This window comes from Oryctolagus cuniculus, chromosome 12 (assembly GCF_964237555.1).
Source record: "Oryctolagus cuniculus chromosome 12, mOryCun1.1, whole genome shotgun sequence".
Lineage (NCBI taxonomy): Eukaryota > Metazoa > Chordata > Mammalia > Lagomorpha > Leporidae > Oryctolagus > Oryctolagus cuniculus.
This window is the reverse complement of record NC_091443.1, coordinates 37,445,506-37,466,698: the sequence shown is the minus strand read 5'-3', so window position 1 is coordinate 37,466,698 and position 21,193 is coordinate 37,445,506. Positions and strand designations below refer to the sequence as shown.

The window sequence follows — 21,193 nt, the reverse complement described above, 5'->3', positions numbered from 1 at the left end:
ACTATCAAATCTCTTAGTCATTTTTGCCATTCTTTTTTAAAAAATCACAAGCAAATCAATTAAATGACAGATTGCTAGGATTTTAAAAGGACATATGCTTGAATTTTATATGATTTCTGAACTATCAGCCATCAAAAATCGTTTTAAAATATCATGAGCTATAAAAAAAATAATTGATTTTACCCAAATACAAGGGCCAAATAATGGGCCAGGATAAAATATTCATGAATTGTGGTCATTTTACAGCAAATATACATAGTTGGTAACATTTCCACCAGTGACAACTCAACTGATGGCCTCTATGTTAATCAATAAAAACAATTTGAAGTTCTGTTAAGACTTTATGGTAGTATTATTACATTCAAAATTTTAATAATTGAGGCACATGTTATGGTACAATTGGTTTAGCTGCTACTTGGGATGCCACATCCCATTTCAGGATACCAGGGTTCAAGTCCCACCTCTGCTTCCAATCGAGCTTCTTGATCATCCATACCCTGGGAGGCAACAGGGATGGCTCAAGGAGTTTGGTCCCTGCCACCCGTGTGGGAGACCTCCAAGGAATTTCTGGATCCAGGCTTCAGCCTGGCTCAGTCCCAGCTGTTGTGAGACTTGGGATGTAAATCAGCATTTGAAGACACACACACTGGGCCATATCCACCTCTCTATATGTCTCTCTTTCTCCATCCCTCGATCCCTTTGCCTTTCAAATAAATAAAAAAAAATCAACAAAACTTAGAAGCTAAATAAAATCATCAAAAATAAATTATTGTAAAGTTCAGGATATTATGTGGCTTTACACCATATATTATTATTTCCAGTTTGGAAGTTAACAACAACATGGTAAACACAAGCTCCAAGTCTGCCACAATATTAACTCTCAGGGAAAAAATCACATGCAAAATCAAATTAATTTTTTATCATAATGTTAAAATCAGTATTTCTGATACTTACAGACTTCAGTGTTTAAAATAAAATTTACCAGGAGTAGAGTTAATAAATCCACAGTGATAGGAAAGATGGTGAATGACTTGTGGAAGTCAATGTGTTGTCTTGAGTCATTGTGATTAAAAATATTATTGTTTAAATACAAACTCACCTCTAACTATATGCTTGTCTTATTCAACCCACTCCCTCTCAAGTTTAGACTGTAAGCTCTGAGAGGCAAGAATTGTGTAACTCTGCACCGCCCCTCAACGCACACACACACACTCCAGATCGCCAAGGCTATTTTGTTGTGTCTTCAGGGCTATTTACTGAACCGAACTGTGGGCAGAACAAGGCTTTTATAATTTCCGCAAGGAAAGACCTGTAGCCACAAATCAACACCTTCAGTTTCATCCACATACTGAGACTGAACTGCATCCATTATGTTGTTAGTGTAGTTGACAGACAATCATGACGCAGAGACAGTGCTTAAAAGCATTTGCGGAATGTGTGAAGGAAAAGTGATTCTGTTGTCCATCAACATACTAGTTCTCACTGATTCAGTCATTTATTCTTCTGTATTTACTGATCGTTTCTGTATTTACTGTAGTGTAGCAGGGTTTGTGTTTTCTGAAACAGATCTTCAATGTGAGAGAACTGCTTTTCAGTAATTAGTGAATCACTCACTTTATCCGCATAAAACCAAGGTCACAGAAAAAGTGAAACATTTTCTCATGTTCCTATATTGGAAGATAATAGTGTTAAAAATGACTAATACCCAGAACTATCTGCAAATTCAATTTGATGACTATAAAACTCACCATGAGAGATGAACATTGTAGTTCAGTGGATTAAGCTACAACCTGGGATGCTTGCAGACCAGATTGGAATGCCTGGTTCAGGTCCTGGCTACTCTACTTCCAACCCACATTCCTGCTAATATACCTGGGAGGCAGCGGGAGACGGCTGAAGTATTGGGTTCTGGCCATTCACATGGGAAACCCAGATGGAATTCATTGCTGCTGGCTTTGGACTGGCCCAACTCTGGTTTTTCTGAGCACTTGAGAGTAAACTGGAAGGTGGAAGATCTTTGTCTCTCTGTCTCTCCTCTCTCTGTCACTCTTTCAAATAAGTAGAGAAATCTTTTAAAAGTTTTTTTTAAGAAGAAATATCTGTTCTAAAATTCAAGTTCAAGGAATCCCAGATAATCAAAACAATCTTTAGAGATAATAAAATTGAAAGTCTCACATATTCAAATCAAAACTTATAACAAGGCCACAGTAATCAAAATAGTCTCATACCAGAATATACACATACAAATCAATAGAAAAGAATAAAGAAGCCTAGAAATAAAGCCTAGAAATAAATCTTAAATAAAAATATTATTTTTCAAATATGAGAGAATTTAAAAAATGATTTTAAATAATTTTAAAAATTATATATATTCACTTTTAAGATATAACAATTTTAACACTTTTCCATTATTCACTTCACATGTAACTATTATACATATACACATACATACTATTTTTCTTGGAAACAGGTATATTAATGTCACATAACATGAAGCTACTAAGATCATTTAATGGAAAAAAAACTGTTTTTTTCCACCCAACAGATGAGATGGTAGGAAAACTGCATATCCACAGAACAAAGGAAAAAGTTATGTCATTACCTTCCACCACATGCAAAAAAAATAACTCACAATGGATTAAAAACCTAAGTAAAGTTTATAGGAGCTGAAACTCTTAGAATAAAACATAAGGGGAATGCTTTGTAGCTTGGTGTTTGGCAATGATTTTCTATATGACACCAAAGGCATAGGCAACCAGAAGAAAAATGTATAAATTAGACCTCAGACAATTTTTCCAAATAATTCTACATCAGGATGCTGGTACCTTTCAAGCACTGGTTTGAGTTTCAGATTCTCTGCTTCCAGTCCAGGTCCCTGATAATGCACCTGAGAAAGTAGCAGATGATGGTACAAGTATGTGGGTCCCTGCCACTCACATGGGAGACCTGAATGGAATTTCTGGCTCCTGGCTTCTGCCTGGCCCACCCCTAGCTATTGTGGCTACTGGGGAGTTGAATCAACAGATTGAAGATCTTTCTCTCTCTCTCTTTCAATTAAATACATAAATAAGTAAATAAATAGATATTTTTAAAAAAGAATTGTGAATCAAAAGGTATTATTAACACTGTGAAAAGGTGATCCACAGAATGAAGAAAAATATATGTAAATAATATGAGATTAACATTCAGAATACATGAAGAACTGCAACTGACAACAAAGCAATTAAAATGAAAAACAGCTTAAACGTAAAATTTCATGAAGAAAATATACAGTTGACCAATGAGCACATGAAAAAATGTTCAACATCACTAGTCTTTAGGGAAATACAAATTAAAAACACAATGAGATACCATTTCACACCCATTATGATGGCTGTTTTTTTTTTTTTTTAATGCAAAACATCAAGTACTGGGGGGATGTGGAGAAATTTGAGCTCTTGAGTGTTGTTGGGAATGTACAATGTTGCAGCATTGTTGAAAAATATTATGATAGTTTCTCAAAAAAATTAAACAGAATTATTGTAAGATCAAGAAATCTCAATACTGGGTATGTACCTAAAATAATTGAAAGAAGGAAACCGAACAGACATTTGCAAACCCATATTCACAGTAGCATTTTTCATTATATTCAAACTGTGGAGAGAAACTAAATGTATATTAACAGATGAATGGATAGTAAAATGTGGTCTATAGATACAATGGGACATTATTCAACCTTAAAAAGGAATGAGATTCTCACACATGCTACAACATGTCTGAACCATGAAGATACCGGACCAATTGAAAAAAGCTAGACCCAAGAGGGAAGATATTGCATGATTTCACTGACATGAAGTACCGAAAGTAGTTGAATTCAGAGCCAGAATGGTGGTTTCCAGGGGCGCCAGGCAGGATAGGTAAAGCGATTCAGTTTGAAAATGAGAGACACTCTTAGATGGGTGATGGTGATGCGTACACAACAGTGTGAATGCTCTTCATTCCACAGAAGTGTACACATAAAATGAACAAAATAGTGAATTCTGTACTGTGAGTATTTTACCACAATAAACAAATGAACAAACAAATTATCAGTAGTCTAGGGGATGAAATAAAGGTTTTAAAGCACATGGAATTTCTCAGAATAAAAGATTTCCATAATAGTAAGTAGAAAGGCAACTTGTTGTTCAGGCTAATTTTTTATCAGTGGAGGAGGCATAATCATTTCGCAGGTTTTGCTTAAAACACCAGGGTTCCCAATTTATACTAAAAAATTCTGATGTTCATAGTATCATACTAATGGCAAAAAGAGAAATAAGGGAATTTATTGTCTTCTGGCTTATTATTAATTTCCTTCTATTTAGTTTCCTTCCAATTTTGAGAGCTCTTATATATTCCCAAGAGAAAGACTTTTGAAGTTAGGGATTTATATCTGTATCCATCTTGTGTATTAAGGAAAGCAATCAAAGCTGTTGCTATCTGAAGGTAAGTCCTGCATAGAATCTAGAACACAGTTGGAAGTCTTTGGGTATCACCAATTTCAACCAAATTCAAACTATAATACCATGGCAGATTTCTGTGGTCTGATTTTCTAACTGATTTACTTTATAGATGGCTTAATGAATCAAAATAGAATGCTGTGTGATATATTTTATGAAATTGGCCTTGTAATACCTTCATGATGTTATCTACTTCTGCAAAAGTGAAAGCACAACCTTAAAAAGGTCAGTCTATTTGTTCAAATAATGTTACCAATTTAGCATTGAACTAGAAGGCCAGAAAAGAGCTTGGATTGAAAGGAGGGTAGGAATGGCCTTTTCCTAAGGAGAGCACTTGGGACTCCATTCCAATTACTAAACCACCATTACTCTGTAGGCCAATGCAAGTTGGTCTTACTTCAACTTGCAATATTACTTTACAACAAAAGTTGCCACTTTGGGAAGAATAAGTTACAGGATATGAAAATTAAATTTGTTTTCATTATCTTTGGCTTATATTTCTATTAAATGTTACATAATTTTATATGAATATGTATTTATTTTGCTCTTTATTTTTTTCTTTGTTACTCCTAGATTTTTTTAAACTAAATTATGTGATAAGTAAGAAAGGATCAAAGAAACCCATATTTTGCAACATAAAGCTAGCACCCTGTGCTTTGATGAGCCCAAGCAAAACTGGAACTTCTTGGTTATGAATATTTCTTGAAGCAGGTTGAACATTTCTGAAAAAACTCAAACAACTGAACTTCCTGAGATTAACCAGGATTTGTGAGGTAATTTGAAAGCATAGGATCTACCCATCACGAAGATATAGCTTTTATTTAACAGCATTTCTATCTGAGCATATAGGAAATTAAGTATGTACCAGATTTTATTATTTCTATTGACCTAGTCTTGCTCTTTAAGTTGTTACCAAGTTTCATAGTTATTTTTGGAATAGTAGTCATTTCCCAGTTACAGATTTATAATAGGGAGAGAACTAATACAATAGTATGGAAAACTCTACCCCTAAAATAAAAATTAAGTAAGGCAAGGCTATTTCCCATTTTCCAAGGTCCATGGCAGAATCTTAGTGGAACCAAAGAAAGCCTAGAAAGTTTTTCAGAAATATAATTATCTTATTTTTCTAAATGTTAAAAATCAGAGCTATGGCATTCAATACTTTGTATTCTCTGGTTATCACATGTTTGTAAAATGCCAAATTTCAGCTCTTGTTTTTCAGAGCAGATTTTTAAACAGTGCCTGTGTTAACTTTAGCTATCATGGTGCTTCTGAGACAGCAGGGTTAATTTTATCATGATGACAATAATAGCTGGAGCTTCCAGAAACCACCTTCCACATTAATTCCTTATCTCTTACTTCAGTTAGCATTTTGATTTTCTCGTAATAAATCCAGATCTGATTGAGATAGAGTCAGCACACATTGCCAACTCCACCCAACAGAACAGATTAGGACTATAAATTACATGCAATAAACTGCTTGCAGACATCTTTTGTTTAGATATTTGCTCTGTTGTAATTACAGAGGAGCATACATTCTGGCTTCTTGACGCTGTGGGAAAATCACTTGTGCGTTTGAGAGGTACTGTCACTCCGGATTAATATTCACTTACTAGTGGAGGATTTTTTTTCAGATTTTAATAAATTGTTCAACTCTTCATTAGAGAATTTCATTAGTTTGATGAAGTGAGACAGAACGTGTGAACCTTAGGGTCCATGCTTTGTGTTAGTAAACAGCAAGTGAACAGGAAGCAGGAGTTCCAGGCTGTTTCCTAGTATGATGAACTTCTTGGATAAAATTGAAGTTATAAAATTGAAGCTATTGCTAATATGAGATCTAACCATTCTACCACAGTTAGAACAATTCTGTTCTAAAACATTATAAAATTAAACATATATTATTATAAAAAATTATATCTTTTTGGTAAAGAATTTTTATTTGTACATGAAGAATAAATTTTTTCTAAGGCTATTTTATTTTAGATTCTTTTGATTAAGCTATTTTTTATTCCTTGTTTCACACCTTTGTGTCAAATCTATAACTTCATATATTTGTGTATTGTGTGTATGTGAGTTTTTGACTCTGAATGCTAGGATTAATGGAGAAATGTTTCCTCCAATTTAAGGATACTATCATAGTCAACTTTTAACACAAAACTTAAATTCATATCTGTATATTTTTTATAAAAAGTTAGCTCAATCAAATGGAAAATAAGAATAAACAGTTTCCCATATAAATTTAACAGGATATATATTTGATAATGTAACAAACTCAATAAATATTTTATATTATTATTATTATTATTACTTATAACATGAGTTCTTAATCTTTCACTTCAAATGTTACTCAGCTTTGATTTTCTTCCAAACTTGGAAACTTCACTGTTACCCATTAGATTTGTTTCTAGACATTGTCTGTGAGAAGCACAGAGTTGTCACCAAGCAAAATAAAACACTCTTCTTGTATGGAGTTGCAATGTATCACAATCTCAGTCTTACAGACAAGAAAAGTATGTCTTGGGACAGAGGCACAGCCATGGCATAGCTTGGATCTTTGCTGGCTAAGTCTGGAATTTTCACACCGTACTCTATTCTAGAGGATCCAGAATTCTGTGGTACTTTATAATATGTCTACTTGGGAAATCAAAGTAAAATTAAAAAAAAAATTATTTTCCAAGTAAATTCATTAGAAAATGCAGGCCACCATCTGTACTCACTTTACTTCATGGAAGCAAATCAATTTAATGCCAAAAACATGGGACGTGTAAAATCTCCAAGAAATTGGTAGCTCTTGAGCTAAATAAATTTTATTCTACAAAAAAACCCTCCCTTTTTTCTTATTCTTTCTTTTTTTTTTCCAAGATTTTATTTATTTATTTGAGAGGTAGAATTACAGGCAGTGAGAGGGAGAGACAGAGAGAAAGGTCTTCCTTCCGTTGGTTCACTTCCCAAATGGCCGCAATGGCCGGAGGTACGCAGATCTGAAGCCAGGAGCCAGAAGCTTCTTCCAGGTCTCCCATGCGGATGCAGGGACGCAGGGACACAAGGACTTGGGCCATCTTCTACTGCTTTCCCAGGCCACAGCAGAGAGCTGGATTGGAAGAGGAGCAGCCGGGAATTGAACCAGCGCCCATATGGGATGCCGGTGCTGCAGGAGGAAGATTAACCTACTGTGCCGTGGCACCGGCCCCTTCTTATTCTTTCAACTTTCCTGGGGACAGTACCTCTGCTTTGTCCTCTTGTCCTCAGTTTTGAGCTCTAGTCTCACCTCTGAGGTTTGGTTTAGTTTTAGGAATATATTATTTGAAACCAAGCTGTCTTAAGGTGGAATCTTTGTTCTTTCACTCAGTAGCTAAATGACCAAGTGATTTTTGGGTTCCAAAAAAAGAGGAATAATGAAATCTAGTTCTTAGTTATATTTTAAATATCTAGAACTTTGTCATGAATAAATAAGGCCAAGAAAATTTTACAACATTGCGTAGCTGAGAGTACTTAAAAAAGTTTATGAGATGAAATTAAAATAAATTTATTTTGGTGCAAATGTTTTCAATCCATGCATAATTTTTATAAATATGTGCTTTCCACAAACTTGTTGAATACCAATAATATTTGTAAAGAGTATAAAAAGAATAAGAGAATTATAAAATGACCTGAATGCCAATAGTGGAAAGACATCTGTATGTATTATGGTACACTGAAACAATGAAGAATTATACAGTTATTCACAACAATGAACAAGATCCGTATATATTGACCTAGAGAGATGTCAATAATTACTCTTCCATTCAAAAATCAAGTTGTGAAGTAATGTATATAATATAATCTCATTTTGTAAGAAGCACTAAAGCAAAACTGTGGGCACTCACTCATGTTTGGAGTAATAGTATGAGCACAGAGAAAATTAGAGAAAGATATGTTCACGCACTTTACCAACTTTGGATATTGACTCAATTCGGCATTCTTAGCAGTATGTTTTCTGATAGCACTATTGCAACTTGTTCACCTGCCCATGCCCCTCTCCTAGCCTTTTTAAGCCTTCTCCTCTCCATTTTCCTCTAAACCTCTCATCATCTCTAAGATGCTACTTATTTTACCTTGGTTTTAAAATTTTAATTGACACTTGATAACTATCCACATTTATGGGATATAATGTGATAATTCTAAGTATGTACACATTATGGAATGATCAAATCAGGGTAATGAATCATCCCCCTCCCTACCCCACTAAAACATAAGCTTCATGAAAGTAGGTGTTTTTGTCTGTTTTAGCCACTGCTGTGTCAACAACAGGGCCTGGTAAACAGTGAACAGTCATTCAATATTTGAATCCATAAGTAACACAACTGTCAAGGTCATTGATTTTGGAAGGAGATTTGTGTGCCTGTATGGGAGTGGGATAAGAATTTCATTCCATTACTTTATATGTGTTTGCCTTACATGAGATGCACAAATTGCTTTCAAATAAGAACATAGTATAGCGATATGTTAAAAAGCAAAATGCCTAGGATATTTTCAGACATTAATTGATCCTCAATAAATGATTGCTCCTTTCCTCCCCTGCAAACCCCTCCTCATTCCCTGACTCTGTAACACATGTGCTTTTCCCTCTGTGCTCTGCAAAGTATTTTCCATGTTTTTTAAACTTAGCGTGCAATTGAAATGACCTTTTTAGCTTCCTCAAGGTTGTTCACATTTAATTGTATAATAAATTTGTTTTCTTTTCCTCTGGCAAGGGAAGTAGAAAGCAAGAATGAAATTGATCTTTGGAGTGGTCTAGGGATAAATCTGGATTACATGGTAGCAAAATGATGAGAGAGGAAGACAGGGAGGCAATAGGAGAAGGCAGAGAAAATGGTGGCTGTGGCCTGGAGAAAGCAGGTACCAGAGCTGGACCTAGACTAGCCGAGGAGAAGGATCTGGACACTCAAGATGGCTCACTGCTAGGGAAATAGAAGCTAATGTGGAGAAATGAAGAGAATAATAGGTTCCCGGTGCTAATTATGACTTCTTGGTTATCACAGAGTGCTGACCTTTTAGGTCTAAAAACTTCGGTGATATCACCTGATTCATTGCCCTAAATTTCCAAAGGAGGGAATTGAGACCTCAGAGGCTCAGCCTCCTAAATCTTGCACAGACATTTCAAGGAGGGGATACACTTGTGGGGAGTGTGGCCCACTCTCCTTTAGTCCCAGAGTAACAGATATGTTGCTTTCAGAAGCGGAGTAATGTACAATTCCTAGCCTCCAGGCTGCTAAGGAAGTAACCCCTCCTGTGGAGCAACTAGTATTTGAATGAATGAGACTGCCAGTGACATCCAGGTGGCATCTGAGAAACCCTTCCCAGGCACGAGAACTGAAGCATGATCGCAGAGCCAAAAGGTGCTGGGACATGTGAACCGAGAGATCTCACTGGATCCCACAGGACCACATATCAGAATTCAGCATTTGCAGACTTGAACCTCAAGTCAAACGGGCTCTTAGCTTAGCATGAAAGGGACATTCACAACTTCTTATTCCCTGATCGACTGAAGATTGTCTTGCGACTGAATGCCACTGCCAGCTGGTGTTGCTTCCCCACATAAACTTTTGGAAGTGTATGTGCTTCATTTAAGCCTACATGTGTTTCTTTGTAGGCCACATGAATGTCAGGCTGCAGAGGACAGGTAGCTTAAAAATTATGCTCTCTAAACCTTCACCAGCAGGTTGGAAAGGAAACGAATGTCAAGATCTGCTGTATAGGCTAATAAATTTGATTAGCAGAGAATGCTCGTGGGTGAGAACATTGGGACCGGAAGCAGCAATATACTGGGGCTGGTAAGGCAAAGCTGAATGTCAGCACTTAATTGCAAAGCAGGAGACCATTATCCACTGGCAGCAATTCCCCCGGTGATTTTGTTTGTTTTACAACAAATTATTAAAGCTGTGGGAGAGCAGTGCACTAGGTAGCTGTGAGCTGCCTCTGACAGGAGCTCTCTCTTGTGCTCTGTGGCACTGCAGATTCACGTTGGCAGCATTTGCAACTCAGGGAGCCTCAAATGAGATGGAGAATGTGGAAGGGCTCTATGCCCCGTGCTTGGCAACTCTAGGCTTCCAGCTACACATTTCTGTATGTCTGAAGATAGGTCATACAGGTCTTATTCCTTTGCCAGCAACTAGCTGAGAGATCCAGAGCACATTAACCACCTACTGTGCAATCCTGAGAATGAGCCTCAAAGACCTCCCCACTCAAGGATGACGACTGACTCAGGGGCCCAGCTACTGAACTCCATCATGGGGACATGAAAGAGGACCATTCTTGGGAGACAAATGACACCTTGGTCAGTGACCTTGACTGAAGGACTCCCTGATGACATTGCAGAGTCTTCCTTAGACTCCACAGTAGTCACGGGTGTTTTCTCCCACTCTACTTCACCCACTGTAAAACTCAACTCATGGTCTCATGGCCCTACCAACCCCCAGCTCCTTTCCTATTTCCTTTCATTCAGGCATCTTCCTGAAAGTTAGTGCTTTTTTTTTTTTTTAACCTCCCAGATGGTATTTAGAAATATTCAAGAAAGGTTAGCATTTGTTTGTTTTCTTCAACTTAACATTTATTTTTTGAGATAACATTTTAAATTTACATTATAGTCAAAGGCTTAATGGCTTCACTTAATAGAGTTCAACAAATAAGAAGTAAGAAAGACTATCAAGTATGGAAAAGTGAATTATTTCTCGAGCCCTTTGAATCCTTGCATTTCAGTGAACACATTACCTCTCTCAGGGATGCTTGATTCTAAGTCGTGTTTCTAGTTCTTAATGACACAATGTGTTCCTGTTAAACAAATCAGTGAGCATGGGGAGGAAATTGGAGAAGGAAAGGGCTTTCCTGTGCATGGGCGGAGAACATGGTAGTGTACTGCACCTACCAAGTGACTGTTCTACTAACAAGCACTGCCAAGACTTCTCACTCACAGCCTGCCACAGTTTTTTTTTTTTTTTAATCAAATTTGTTCCAGACACCTGGGAGCCATGGAAATCTGTATTTAATTAAGGAAATATAATCAAACTTAAAGGTGTGTTATCTCTAAGGCACACAGTACATTTTGAATATATATGTCAATGGTTACATTTTTCCAGGCAAACATTTTCAAAAGGTCAACTGGGAATAAATGAAATTGGATGATGGTGGCTAGCAGTGTTAATTCTATCAAATCCTGAGTCAAGAACATCTCTACTCATCTTACCAAAGAAGGATAGATTCTTTTAAGAGAGAGGGAGCGGGAGAGAGCACTCCCACCTACTGGTTTACTTCCTAAACGCCCATAATGGCCAAGGTTGGGCTAGGCTGAAGCTGAGGGCCAGGAACTCATTCTAGGTCTCCTGTATATATGACAAGGTCCCAACTGCTTGAGCCATCACATGCTGCCTCCCAGAGTACACATTAGCAGGAAGCTGGAACCAGGAGCAGAACCGGATCTTGAACCCAGGTACTCCAACATGAAATATGGACATCCTAACCAGTGATTTAAGGACCAGACAAAATACCCACATACTTCTGCTTTGAAGTCTAAGCTAAAGGCTGTATTGAAGTCTACCTTTTAATGTCCTTCTTCAGCCACAAAGCTTTACTTTATCTCAACCTTGCTGCTCCACAGACATAATTTTCATGAGAAATCAGTTTTATTCAATTATTCTCACAGTTGAAGTGTTTTTCAAATCTCTTTGGCTTTTGACCTTGGACCAATCAGTCAGTTTCTGCATGTGCTGGCCCAGCAGGATGTGAATATAAATGCTCTTCATGCCCAGACGGAGAGCAGATCTTTGCATAACTGTCCCAGAGCCAGATGGTTGGGTGACTTAGCACTCAGTGCAAATGTGTCAGAAACTTTATGTCCAGTTATACATCTATTAGGAAAAGATCTGCAGATGCTGGTTCTTAATATTCATTTTTACTCTAATTGGCAGTTCCAAATGGAACCTAACTATAAATTTTCCAAAGGCAAGAGCTTTGGGGCTTTGGTGTGGAATGCAAGGCTGCTCATAGGAGCCCTGGAAGGGAATGTGGTCCAGTCCCTTCACTTTAAGAATGAGCCAACTGAGGCTTTGAAAGGACAGCCAGGTGGGAATCAGAGCTCATTCTGTTTGCCCTGGACTCTGGGCTGCACAACTTCAGGGGTCATTTCCTATTTGGAGCTGTGCAATGCAACCTGCCCTGTCACAACATGGAATCAGAAAACATTAAACCTATCAAGGAATCGAAGTTTTTTATTCTGACCTGCCCAGAACCCAGAAGTAGAAACCAAGGACCAAAGCAGTGACCAGCTAGGTTAAGAAATATTCTTGAAATATTCTACATACTGGAAAAATGAGGCTAAAAATAAAACATATTGCTGCCACGTATGGTAGTCATAATAAAGCAGTCTGCCTACCTATTCTGCATCACTTCAGTGAAATTAATTTTAGAATCACTTTGATAAATATTTAATCCCCTAAGTAATTAGTTTAATGATGGAGCTTAATTTGATCAATAATTTTAATTTTAAATGTAATATTTGACTTGGGGGCAGAATATTCATATTATTTTTCTCTTTCTTTCTGTGGGCTCTTTCTCATGGCAAAGATTTGCAATTTATAAGCCTTAGAGGAAGGCCTTTGAACTTCAAAGGTGACTGTTCAGTGGGGAGAATGAACCTTTTAATAAATTTTGATAACAAGAATTATTCCCCTGGATCTGGAACATTTTACTATAGCACTGCTTTGCTCAGCATCTATGTTGGCTGAGTTTACAATTAATTTTATCTTTCAGGGCACTTATCTGACTGTATTATTGGAACCTGAAAACTCTAGCCAGCCATCTGTTTGCAGAAGCTTGGAAAATATTTCATAATGTGTGCACATATGGATATATATTTAACACATATTTATTGGATAATTTATGTGTACCAGGCACTGAGTTAATCACTTCACTATGGGAATACTGGTATTCTTACACACACTTAACAGATGGATAAATTGAGCCCTTAAGAGGGTTAGTGACTTACCTAAAGTTGCATAGCTAGCTAGTAACAGAACAGTTCTGTTCTCTTTGTTAAAGCAGTATACCCTTTCTAACTGTAAGTTATATGTTCTCAAAGGAAACTTTCTAACTTTGGAATTATTAAAAAAATCACTTCATTTTCTTCCAAGAAAACAAGTACCTACATTCTTATACCTAGAGTATCTGGGCTCTGGCCACAGTAAAAGGAAGAGAAAGGATAAGAATTTAGTTTTTACCCAGAATCCATTGTTCAAGAATTCCTTTCATCTGTTCTCCAGGAGCTAGGGAAATTCATAATGAAGAAATTAATCTATGAAACATTTAAATAAGAACTAAGAGCAATCATTCTTAACCTATTCCAAACAGTTAAAGATGAGAGAATACTTCCAAACTCATGAGGCCAGCATTACCTTGATACCAAAACAAAACAAGAACAGGTATAAAAATATACAAATACCCCACAAAATGCTAGTAAACAAAATCCAACAACATATTAAATGAATAATTTACCAGGACCAAGTAGAATTTATCTCATGGATACCGGGATGATTCAACATACACAAATCCATAAATGTGGTAGACCACAGCAATAAAATGAATAAAAATCATACAATGAAGTCAACATATGCAGAAAAAGCATTTGACAAAATCCAACATCCTTTAAAAATTTCAACCTTTAAAAAATTCAGTGAATTAGATATAGAGGGGATGTGCCTAAACACTGCAAAGACCAAGTATACTAAGTCCACAACTAACAGCATACTTCAGGGCAAAAAGTTGAAAGCTTTTCCTCAAAGGTCAGGAACAAGACAAGGGTGCTCACCGTTGCTACTTGTATTCAACGTAGCACCACAAATCCTAGTCATAGCACTTACAGAAGAGAAAGAAATAAAGGCATCAATATTGGAAAGAAATGGATTAAAATTTCCTTATTTGCAAATGACAAGATCTTATACAGAAAATCCTAAAGACTCTACCAAAAAAATGTTATGACAAACAAATGAACTCAGCAAAGTTTCAGGATACAAAATCAACATACAAATACCAGTAGCATTTCTACATACTAACAATTAAGTATCCAAAAAATAAATCAAGAAAACGATATGTTTTACAATATAATAGCTACAAAAAGGATAAAATACTGGGTGCTGACATTGTGGCATAGCAGGTTAAGTTGTCACCTGCAGTGCTGGCATCCCATATGGGTGCCAGTTGCAACCTAGCTTCCTGCTATTTCTTCTAGGAAAGATGCAGAAAATGGTCCAAATACTTAGTGTCTTGCCACCCATGTGAGAGACCTATGTGGAGTTCCAGGCTCCTGGTTTCAAACTGACCCAGCCCCAGGCTTTGCAGCCACTTGGGGAGTAAATCAGTCATTGGAAGATTTCTCTCTCTCTCTCTTCCTCTCTTCCTACCTCTCTCGGTAATCTTGCCTTTCAAATAAATAAATAAATCTTTTTTTTTTTTTTTTTTTTTTTTTTTTTTTTGTGACAGGCAGAGTGGACAGTGAGAGAGAGAGACAGAGAGAGAAAGGTCTTCCTTTGCCGTTGGTTCACCCTCCAATGGCCGCCGCTGCAGCCGGCGCACCGCGCTGATCCTGGCAGGAGCCAGGAGCCAGGTGCTTTTCCTGGTCTCCCATGGGGTGCAGGGCCCAAGCACCTGGGCCATCCTCCACTGCACTCCCTGGCCATAGCAGAGAGCTGGCCTGGAAGAGGGGCAACCGGGACAGAATCCGGCGCCCCAACCGGGACTAGAACCCGGTGTGCCGGCGCCGCAAGGTGGAGGATTAGCCTATTGAGCCACGGCGCCGGCTAAATAAATCTTTAAAATAAATAAATACTTAGGAATGAATTAAAAAATGACCATTAAAGACCCGTACACCAACACCTATAAAATATGGTGAAAGAAACCAAAGAAGTCACAAATAAATGGAAAAACGTCCCCTGTCCATGAATTGGAAGAATTGATATTGCTAAAATGTCCATTACATTCAACTCATCTGCAGATTTACTGAAATCTCTATCAAACCATAATGGCATTTTTCACTGAAATAGAAAAATAAATCCTAACATTCAGATGATACCACTAGAACCACAAAAGAACGAAATTGACCGTTAATTTACACCCCACAAAAAAGTCAAAATGGATTAAAGCCTTAAAGGAAGTACCTGAAACTATAAAATTACTTGAAAAAATATAAGAATAAAGAATACTATCTTTGAGATTGGTCTTGGAAGCTGTTTTTTGAATATGACTCCAAGAGCATAGAAAACAACAGAAAAAAATTGGGGATACATTAAGGTAAAAATATTCTGCACACTGAAGGAGAGAATCAACAAAACAAAAAGGCAACCCACAGAATAGGAGAGAAATTTGTGCAGCATATATCAAATTATGGGTAAATAAAAACAGATAATGAGTTTATACAACTCAATAGCAAAAGAAATTTAGCATAATTAAAAAGTGAGTAATGGACTTAATAGACGTTTTGCCATAGAAGACCAGAAATGGGCAAAACATATGTGAAAGGGTGCTCACCTTCACTGTCAAGAAATCCATGTCAGGCCGGCGCCGCGGCTCACTAGGCTAATCCTCCACCTTGCGGCGCCGGCACACCGGGTTCTAGTCCCGGTCGGGGCGCCGGATTCTGTCCCGGTTGCCCCTCTTCCAGGCCAGCTCTCTGCTGTGGCCAGGGAAGGCAGTGGAGGATGGCCCAAGTGCTTGGGCCCTGCACCCCATGGGAGACCAGGAGAAGCACCTGGCTCCTGCCATCGGATCAGCGCGGTGCGCCAGCTGCAGCGTGCTGGCCGTGACGGCCATTGGAGGGTGAACCAGCGGCAAAGGAAGACCTTTCTCTCTGTGTCTCTCTCTCACTGTCCACTCTGCCTGTCAAAAAATAAAAAAAAAAAAAAAGAAATCCATGTCAAAAACACAATTAAATGTCACTTCATACCGCTACGATAACTACCATCAAAAAATCAAAAGATAGTAGTTGTCAAAGATGTGGAAAAAGAGTATTGCCTATGTACTAGTGAAATCAATGTAAATAGATACAATCAGTATGGAAAATGGTATTGCCACTCCTCAAAAATTATAGTTGGAACTATCACATGATACAGCAATCTTTCTTCTGAGTGTATATCCATAGAAAATTAAATGAGTACTTTGAAGAGATATCTGCACTTCGATGTTCATTATAGCATTATTCTCAAGAGCCAAAGTGTGGAAAAAACTTAAGTGTTGAAAGATGAGTGGATAAAGAAACTGTTATATACACATTTAATATCTCTTATCCAAAGTGCTTGGACCAGGAATCTTTCAGATCCTTTAGTTTTTGGAATACTTGTAAATATCTAATGATGTGTCTTTGGAATATGACCCAAGTCAAAGCAGGAAAGTCATTTATGTTTCATATGTACCTAATATGAAGTAATTTTATGCACTATTTTTGTGTGCCTGCATTTTGTCTCTAATCTGTCAAGTTAGAAAGAAGTGAAATTTTCTACTTGTGATGTAAAGTCCATGCTCAAAAAGTTCTGAGTTTTGAGCATTTGGGATTTCAAATTTTCAGATAAGGGATGTTCAACTTGTATACAAATGGAATGTAATGCATCCTTATAAAAGAAGGAAACCTTGCCATTGCCAACAATATGAACATTGTGCTAAGTGCAATAACTGAGGCACAGAAAGGCATGATATCACTTTTATGTGGGATCTAAACAAATCAGAGAAATTCAGAGGAGAATGGTGGCTGTCAAAGTATAGGGGATGGAGCAAATGGAGAAATTTGTAAAAGGGAACAAACTTTAGATTGTGAGATGAACAGGTCCTGGAGATGTAATGTATAGCATGGTAATTTAATGTAGAGTACTGGAAGTTTGCTAACGGAGGATATATATATATATATATATTGCTTCTTAGACTTTTGGCTAAGATAAATGATTGCATGAGTATATGTGAAGTATTCTCAACTGAAGAATAAGAGGTAGCCATGCTAGATGATGAATATGTAAATTAGATTAATTATGGGAGTCATTACACAAGGAATCCTATGTAAAAAATATCATAGTGTACACTTTAAATTTTTTCCAATAAAAATAATTTCAAAGAACACATACCCCTGAATTGATGAGAAATCTAGTTTTTCCTTTACTCGTAGTGTACCTCTTTTTTTTTTTTTTTTTTTTTTTTTTGACAGGCAGAGTGGACAGTGAGAGAGAGAGACAGAGAGAAAGGTCTTCCTTTGCTGTTGGTTCACCCTCCAATGGCCACCACGGCTGGCGCACTGCGGCCGGCGCACCGCGCTGATCTGAAGCCAGGAGCCAGGTGCTTCCTCCTGGTCTCCCATGGGGTGCAAGGCCCAAGTACTTGGGCCATCCTCCACTGCACTCCCTGGCCACAGCAGAGAGCTGGCATGGAAGAGGGGCAACTGGGACAGAATCCGGTGCCCCAACCGGGACTAGAACCTGGTGTGCCGGTGCCGCAAGGCGGAGGATTAGCCTAGTGAGCCGTGGCGCCGGCCTAGTGTACCTCTCTTAAAAATGTTAGACTGGTATTCATAGTTATATCTTGAATCTTTTTAGGTATAGACAACATTCTAAGTTTATATTCCATTGGTTAAGACCTGTAAGGGAAAATTTCCCATGGACTTGGTTTGCTTCATTTATTTTATTTTGTAGATCCAAGTATTGCTGACAATCAGATACACAATTTAATAAGAAATAGACTTTCAAAGGCAAACAAGGAAAGGAGTATATACTAGTAGCATTCTTTTTTATCAAAGGTTCTAAAGTTGCTTCAGTAGTTTCTGCTGTATTAGACATTCATAAAACCTATTTGGTCAAATTAAATATAGTCCTTTTGTATTTAGAAAATTGTAATAATACCCTTAAAATTGCCCAATATATGCCTAGAAACAGCTCAATATAACCTGTGGGATGTAGCTATGATTCAATAACAAAAATTTTTCTTAAGTATTAATATTAAAGCATAGATGCTACTTGACTTATGATAGAACAATATCTCAATAAACCCATAATAAGTTGAAAATGCATTTAATATGTTTAACTACCAAACATCATAGCTTACCAACACAGTACACTGTAGAGTATTGATTATTTACCTTGGTGATCACATGGCTAACTGGGAGCTGTGACTCACTGCTACTGCCACGGCTGCTGCCCAGCATTGCAGAAGAGCACTGTGGTACATGTCACAGCCCAGGAAAAGATAATATTCCAAACTCAAAGTGTAGTTTCTACTGAATGTGTGGTATTTTCTACACTACTATAAAGCTGAAAAAATCATTAAGTTGAATCATCATAAGTTGGAGACCATCTGTAACAAAGAATTAAAAATATGGCTATGTTGATAATTACCAAAAGACATTTGATGATATTTAACAACAATTCCTAATAAAAATCCTTAGAAGAAGAGAAAGAAATACCCTGGGGGCAGGTCTTGTGATGCAGCATGTTAGTCCACTGCTTGGGAAGCCCACATCCCATGTTAGACTGCTGCTTGCAATCCTGGCTACTCGGTTTCCTAACCAGCTTCCTGCTAATGCATCTTAGAGGCAGTGGATGATGGCTCAAGTACTTGGGTTGCTGCTGCCCACAAGGGAGACCTAGCTGGAATTCCTGGCACCTGGCTTCCACCTGGTCCTACTCTTGCTGTTGCTGGTATTTGGGGAGTAAACCATCAGACAGAATGTCTCTCTCCATTTCTTTGTCTCTCTGTCTCTGCCTTTTAAATAAAATTAAAACAAATAACTAAATAAATGCAAATATTGAAAAAATAAAGACTAACAGTAAGCTGATGACTAATGCTGTTATTTAACTTAGCCTGAACTTTTGAAAAAAGTTGAAGTATAATTTATCAATTTTAACTTTTATTTAATAAATATAAATTTCCAAAGTACTTTTGTATTATAGCGACTTTTTCCCTCCCATAACCTCCCTCCCACCCGCAACCATCCCATCTCCTGCTCCCTCTCCCATTCCATTCACATTAAGATTCACTTTCAATTATCTTTATATACAGAAGATCAATTTAGTATATACTAAGTAAAGATTTCAACAGTTTGCACCCTAACAGAAACACAAAGTATAAAGTACTATTTGAGTACTAGTTATACCGTTAATTCATTTATAGTACAACACATTAAGGACAGAGATCCTACATGGGGAGTAAGTGCACAGTGACTCCTGTTGTTGATTTAACAATTGACACTCTTATTTATTTATTTATTTATTTTGACAGGCAGAGTGGATAGTGAGAGAGAGAGAGAGAGACAGAGAGAAAGGTCTTCCTTTGCCGTTGGTTCTCCCTCCAATGGCCGCCACGGCCTGTGCGCTGCCACTGGCGCACCGCGCTGATCCGATGGCAGGAGCCAGGTGCTTCTCCTGGTCTCCCATGGGGTGCAGGGCCCAAGCACTTGGGCCATCCTCCACTGCACTCCCAGGCCACAGCAGAGAGCTGACCTGGAAGAGGGGCAACCGGGACAGAATCTGGCACCCCGACCGGGACTAGGACCCGGGGTGCCGGTGCCGCAGGCAGAGGATTAGCCTAGTGAGCCGCGGTGCTGGCCTGACACTCTTATTTATGGCGTCAGTAATCACCCGAGGCTCTTGTCATGAGCTGCCAAGGCTATGGAAGCCTCTTGAGTTCGCCAGCTCTGATCTTATTTAGACAAGGTCATAGTCAAAGTGGAAGTTCTCTCCTCCCTTCAGAGAAAGGTACCTGGTTTGTAAGTTGGTTATAGTGGTGGCATTTTTGGAGACATGGGTATTTCTTTTACAAATGCAACAGTTTATTAACAATTGATAGAGGGTTGTGAAATTGGAGGCATCACCAGATTTGGATGATAGGATCTACCTTTCACCAGCCATGGCCTTGATTGGCTGTGTGGTAGCCAGTATTTCAAAAATTTCATGAAAAATGTGTGTTGTGACAAAACTATAAATGGGTTTCATTTTTCCCCCCAAAATAGCTTTATCATTTGATTTCATTTCCATGAATGAATTAAAGTACCCTCAGATGTCTATGTCTTAAAGTGACTGCCAATTCGGTTTTCTGCAACTGACTTTATTTCTGCCTCTTCAGGTAAAATTAGCAATCCTGGTTTGTTTTCTCAATAAAATTATTGACCCCGCATCAGTCTCACACCCAGTCTCAGCCCCAGCATACTCACAATGCAGCCTTAGCAATTAGACATAAATTTGTGCTTCCTACAACTTAACACAGAGGTAACACAGATTGCGGTTTAGTATGCAAGGACTCTGGAACCTGACTGCCTGGATCCTAAACTTGGCTGTGTCAGTTACTTTCTGGGTGACAGAGTGCTTGATACTTAACCTCTCTGAGCTTCAGAATTCTCTGTAAAATGGAAATGCCAATATTAATAGTATCTACATTATAGTTTTGTTTTGATCATTAACTGAGTTAATGTAAGACTATTGCTTTGGAGTGCTCTCCATTCCTACTAATGCTTTTGTGAAATGTAATACAGTAGGATAATTTTGTTATTTACATTTATGCTTTTAAATATTCTTGTAGCATGACACTGTTCTCATGCATTTAATATCAAACATACATTTTACTGATCCATTATTTACATATCATTATCTCGTGACCATTACACTAATATATATGTCTCCCTATATACATACATATAATATACATACATATAATCCATAAATGGT

At 37.7% G+C, this 21,193-nt stretch overlaps 1 long non-coding RNA gene across 3 annotated transcripts in view; it reads left to right on the top strand.

Moving 5' to 3' along the window:
- LOC103351196 (uncharacterized) overlaps positions 1-21,193 on the top strand; it is a 63,657-nt gene that overhangs the window by 3,083 nt on the left and 39,381 nt on the right. For all 3 annotated transcript variants that reach the window (XR_007910219.2, XR_001795124.3, XR_007910221.2), the window contains exons 2-3: positions 4,588-4,700; positions 5,049-5,248. This is a non-coding gene — a long non-coding RNA (uncharacterized lncRNA). The remainder of the gene's footprint in view (positions 1-4,587; positions 4,701-5,048; positions 5,249-21,193) is intronic.